This window comes from Hipposideros armiger, unplaced genomic scaffold, assembly GCF_001890085.2.
Source record: "Hipposideros armiger isolate ML-2016 unplaced genomic scaffold, ASM189008v1 scaffold_106, whole genome shotgun sequence".
Lineage (NCBI taxonomy): Eukaryota > Metazoa > Chordata > Mammalia > Chiroptera > Hipposideridae > Hipposideros > Hipposideros armiger.
In genome coordinates, this window is record NW_017731456.1 from 855,122 (window position 1) to 860,988 (window position 5,867).

The 5,867-nt window shown below is 42.6% G+C and overlaps 1 protein-coding gene and 1 long non-coding RNA gene across 2 annotated transcripts in view; one reads left to right on the plus strand and one right to left on the minus strand.

Moving 5' to 3' along the window:
* Positions 1-5,867, minus strand: part of LOC109384949 (uncharacterized) — a 53,118-nt gene that overhangs the window by 43,301 nt on the left and 3,950 nt on the right. The gene's annotated exons all lie outside the window — the stretch shown is intronic.
* DNAJC6 (DnaJ heat shock protein family (Hsp40) member C6) overlaps positions 4,942-5,867 on the plus strand; it is a 146,915-nt gene continuing 145,989 nt past the window's right edge. Inside the window, exon 1 of the mRNA XM_019646724.1 lies at positions 4,942-5,032. The gene's annotated coding sequence lies outside the window, so the exon portion shown is untranslated. The remainder of the gene's footprint in view (positions 5,033-5,867) is intronic.

Here is a 5,867-nt window from a genome sequence, read left to right on the forward strand (position 1 = left end):
CCCCCCCGCTTTTTTTTTTTGCTCAGTTTTTCTTCAGAGTAAAATTTACAGCTGGGAAGTTTAACCCCCAGTATTACCGCAGTGTTTTTTCTTTCATTTGTGTTTTGCTAGGACAATAAAAAGCCTTATTCTCTTTCCCTTTAGGGCCCCACTCATTGTTCTTGAAAATTCTCTCTGGTTTTGCTCTCAAAATGGCCTTCCTTGCTGGGCATGACTCACCAGTCTAGTGACTCAGAAGTGGCATCTAACAAGAGAAGGACTATGCCAAGCTATGAAGGGACATGGTTGCCAGTGGAGCCCGCCTGAAGCTTGCCTTAAACCCAGTTATTGAGATGAAGCATCATTTCCATTAATACATGTTTATAAAGGTCCTTGGTACCAGTTTATTCGAAGCATAGGGCCTCCCAGTGTTAGGTCCTTACTCCTTAAAAATGACCTAAGAGACAGAGTTTTCGTTCCAAAAGCTTTATTAAGCCAAGCCTGGCGACCGCCTCATTCTGCAAGAGGAGAACGGCCCCGAGGTCTTGGCAGGTGGAAGTTTTATAGGGCTTGATTTCCACGGTTTTGGGCAAAAGCCGAAGCAAAGCAAATGTACAGAAGCAAGAAGAGCTGTTAGTTTTGGTGAGATGTCTCAAACCAGTTGCAAAAAACTACTTCTATAAAATTTTAACCCATGTCTTGTAAATCTAAGCTTTTACTAAAATCATTTCTTGTGATATTAAGTTTCAGTTTGTTATTACCACACTCTGGTGTCTGAACAGGATACTCCTGCTAAGTCTCGCTGCAGTGGCTGAAGTGTGGCTTCCTCTTATTTTTCAAGGCTGGGGTATTTTTAGAATAAGCCTGTCTGGCCTAGGGTCCGGGCCGGGGTCCTCACACCAGAGACACTGCNTGCATTAGAAACAAGCTTTTCTATTGCTGGTAGTTAGGGAGACTCTGTGTCTTGGCCTTGTTCTATTGCTGGCTTTCAAAGGATGTGAGATTACTTTTCCTCAACGCACCAATTAAATTCCTTTCCCACTGGCATCAAGAACTATTGCTGAAACTTAGTAGGGCTGAAGGCTGACCACCCTGTGTCTAGGTTGCCTGAGTAGTTCCATAGATTGGACATTGCAACAAGTATTCCTTGAGTGATAATTACATGTCCAGTGTTATTTCAGGTGTTGTGTGAGTGTTTACCAAAGAGGAATAAATGGATATTGCCATTGTACTAAATTAGGTTAGAATAAGTTTCCTAGTTTTGTAAATTTTGAAACCAGTTCTCCACTGCATACACAGTCATCCTCTCCTCTCTTCTCTGTTCCTCTCATTGAGTTCACTCGTTGCCATGCCACACTTCTACTTTTTTAGTTAGGATCTTGGCTGCTCACTGCATTTCTTTACTTTACCTTCCCCTGTACAACCTGGTGGTAAGGTCATTATAATGTCTTATGTTATATGATACTTTATAGTTTACAGAGTAGGTCAACTACCAGATCTTGTTTAGATCTTGACAACACCCCTGGAAGGAAGGAGGGTAGGTGGTATTTATTTTCCCCATGTAGAGATGAGGAAGATGAAACAAGAGACAGAGTGACTTTCAGGAGGTCATATGAACATAGGCAGACTCAGGTCTGAGTACCCATACAGCACCCTTTCTGCCACATCTCCCTGCACAAAATAAACATGGAGGGAAGAAGTAAAATTAGTAAATATCATGCAATGAAAGAAATCCATATTCCAATTTTATTTGATTTTTCAAAAAAAGATAGCCTGAACTTTTCATGAGGATGGCAATATCACTTGGGCATCTAGAATCGTATGCTTTGGTGGCAGACAGACTATGATTTCAATCTGCCACTAATAAGTGACATACTAAAGCTGTGTGATCTTGGGCAGGGTGCTGAATCTTTCTGAAGCTCATTTATCTATCATGTGAAATAAGGATGACATCCAGTGTCATAATTTTGCTGTGGTGATTAAATGAGTTAATGTGTATAAAATGTGTGGTACAAGGTGGTAGTTGTTACTTTTATTAATATTAGCTGAGATCTTCCACCATATGATCATACTCCAAATATGATTAGGCGTGGAGCTGGAAAGTTCAATGAGCTGCGGGAAAAAACCATGGCTGCCATGGAAGCTCCTTCAGGGCAGCTCTCTCTTCTGGGCCAATCAGAAAGCTCTCTACATCACCATCCTTTTTCCCACCTGGCTTTTTTTTTTTTTTTCACTAGAAGCTGCAGGGGAGAAGTAACATACCTTCTGGGGACTCCTGGCATCTTTTCAGCCTAACAACACTGTGTCCTGAACATAGCAAATATTTAATTAAATATGTTTACAATGAATGAATCCTCTAGGAGATACATACGTCTCTACAGAGAATGAGTCTGAAATTCACAGTCTGAGCACCTGTGACTATAAGCATAGGATAAATACATGGAAGAACAGTTACTGGATTAAAAGGTATATGGTTGTTTCATTTTGAAACATAGCTCCCACCAGTAGTGTGTGAGATTCCTGATTCCTTACTTCCTTGCTAATACTGAGTACTGTCAGACTTTTTAATGTTTGCCAATTTGATGGGCATGAAATAGTATTGCATGGTTATTTTATATTGAATTTCCTTGAAGAATAATGAAGTTGAAGGTTTTTCACATGACTGTCAGCCATATGTGATCCTTTTTGAAATGCCTGTTCATGTCTTTTCCCATTTTTTTTTTCACTTGGCAATGGTTAATTTTTTTATCCATTTATAGGAGTTCTTTACATATTCTGAATACTAATCATTTGTTGGCTTATATGTCCAAACAGCTTTTAAAAATATACCTAACCATGCAAGTGGTTCTAAATGGGAATGTGAACAAGTTGTGCCTAGTGGAAATTAACTCCTCACATGCTTCCATCCTTTCTAAAGATCTGTAGTTTAGCCAAATATCAACGCTTTTAGGGTATAGAAAAAGGAGCAAATAGCTGGTGGAAACATTTTGTGAACAGTAGACCTGCTTAGCCCTTGAAATGATGGTAGAAAACGGGTCCTGAGTTCCTCCCATTAGAAATGACCTCCTCCGAACCCTGGTGGGGTGAAGAGCCCTTTCCAGAGCTGTGATACTCCCTGGGAAGACACATATGGAACTGGAGTCAGTTTCTGTCAGCTGATAATGCTTTCCAGGAAAAGTTATTTGGGGAAGAGGACGGAACACTTGCCAGGTAATCTGTGGTTTCGTCTCTCACTGCCATTTTCTAGCCATACATATACCTCTAAAAACAAATCACATTGAATGGAAATAATGATCATGACCCAGGGATATTGGAGAGATCAAATGAGATCATAAATATGAAAGGCTATGTAAATACAAGGTGTGCTTTCTAGGCTCTTTAAATACTGCTAGAGTGGGAAGCTCTTGTGGACCTACAATCTTGAGGCCCTATTCCTTCTCCTGCCAGCCACCAGTTCTGCATACAGGTGCATAATTGAAGAGCAGTAGTTCTCCCAGTGCATTCTCTGGACCAGCAATGTCTACATTACCGAACTTGTTAGAAATGCAGATTCTTGGCCCTACCAGCGAGCTGCTGAGTCAGAAAATCTGGAGGTAGGGCCCAGCAATCTGTGTTGTAACAAGTCCTGCCGTAATTCCGACTTGTGCTAAAAGTTTGAGACCCACTGGCCCAGTGGGATGTGCCGAGGCTTTAAAGTCAGCAGATGTAGGTTTTAAATCTGAACTCGTCCATTTGCCAAATTGCGACATGAGCAAGTTACTAGACCCCTCGCGGGCTTCCAAGCTCTCATCAGTAAAAGGAAGATGATAGCCTCTCCCGCTTGGAGTTGATGTGAGAAGTAAATAACAGGAAGTAACTCTGCTACTTTTGACTTATGTGTCCTTTGGAAAGTCACCTCCCCTCTTTCTGCCTTATTTTTCTCATCTAAAAAGATGGAATGGCAAGAGTTAACTTGCATGCACCGCTTACTATGTGCCGGCCACTGTCCTAAACCTGTACATATTTTTATTTTATTTCGTACAATAACCATGTTTTACAATCTCTCTTTTACAAATGAGAAAACCAAAGCACAGAGGTTAAGCCTCCCAAGTTACACAGCTAGTAACCTGGAATTCAAACCCAGGCAGTGTGCTGTGAAAGTTCTTGCTTTAAAGATGATGGTTGGCAAACAGGTTTCAATTAATGTACGATGTGATGATAACAAGATTGCCTGGCACAGAGTAGGTACTTCATATATTCATTCTCTTGCCTTGAGGCCTGGCTTCATGAGAGTTTACCAAAGTTTTCTTACAGTCATGCTGACCTCTTCAGCGTTGACCCTAATCCCAAACCTCTACTCCCAAGTAGGCAGTCTTTTTCTATGTCACATCTTTTAGGGCCACTTGGATGCTCTGAGCAAACCAAACAGAGCCTTGGCTGGATGGAGGAAGACTGCATGTGGTGGTGGAGGTGAAGCTATCCTCTGGTCACCCCACCCTGACATGTTTTGAGAATGAGTGACTAAGCCTGAACAGGTTCCAGGCTAGTGGTCGAAAGGTCATTAGGTCTGCCTAATTTAGGACATAGCTTCCTGGTTTCTTTTGCTCTCAAATTTTCAAGGAAATCTAACCCCCCCCCCCCCANTTTTGTTTTTCTCCTCTGACCCATAAGCCCAAATAAGTGGGCTTATGTGTTTTGCATTTTTGACATTTGAAAAGGAATTCCATGTTGCTGGTGCTCGTGAATGTGCCGAAGGGCACGTGGGTATTTCTGCTTGTGTGGAAGCTCTTCTCTCAGGCCGCATTCCTTTCCCATGGATGCCAGGGACCGTGGGGAAGCCACCGTGGGATCTACCCGGAACAAGCAGTGACTGTGGGAGCCAGAGGCTGCTGGCCTCATTACAGCTCCAGGTTGGAGGGGTGCCATGAAATCACATGATGTTTGGACTAAAAGGGCATGCCAAAGAATGTTCCTCTCATCCTGCCCTAACCAGTGACTTCTAAGCAGTGAGCAAGGGGGCCCCTCCAAGGAGCTATTCTGATCCACTGGAGACATTAGGACAATGGAAGGAAAGGTGAGTCTCTGGGGCCACTAACACTTAGCAGTATTCCAAAGCCAGTTAGGGACAGTCAAGACATATGGGGAATGATGGTGGGAGACCCTGAAACTTCTGTGTCATCTTGTTAAATCCCCTCCATAGCTGGGAGCGGAGGAGGTGGCGGTAATCAAAACGGTAAACAAGGAGGGGAAGGGACAGAACCAATCTTTCACAGGTGGTTTATGTAACCCGACCAAGATCCCTGGTGTCCTAAACCCAATGCCAGGTAAGAAGTCCCAGGAGCAGAGGGCAACCCTTGTTTAGGGGATTAGTTGGTGGCAAGCAAAATAGCTTTGTTAATTAGGTTACTTCTACTAAGGGCCTATTTTTCCAACTTTAATATGGATGCCACGAAGAATGAAGGTTGGTGTTGAACAAAATGCAACTTGTTGCTGAGAGATTGAGAGAGAACACCGCTCATTTCTACCCTCTTCCCAATCTCTCCCACCTACCTTCTTCATTTCATATTGACATCTTCCTATTCTTTTGGATTAGAGAAAGGATAAATCAGGGCTGTCCTATTACTTTCTAAGTGTCACTTATCTAGACCACTGAAGGACTCATTCCAAACAGGAGAATCATTTAGCCCTCTCTGACTGACCCAGGTCGCTGGGCTCCCATGACCTTTCTGAGTCCTCCATGCCTCCTCCCTGAGACCTAGCAGATGATCCAAAGTGAGCCAGGGGCCTTGACAAAGTTAATGTAGCCATGAAGCCATAGGTCTAGATTAAATCTTGGCTCAACCATGTTTTCAATATTGGAATGAACTATATGAAATTATAGACATGCAACTTTTAAAAACAGATTAATC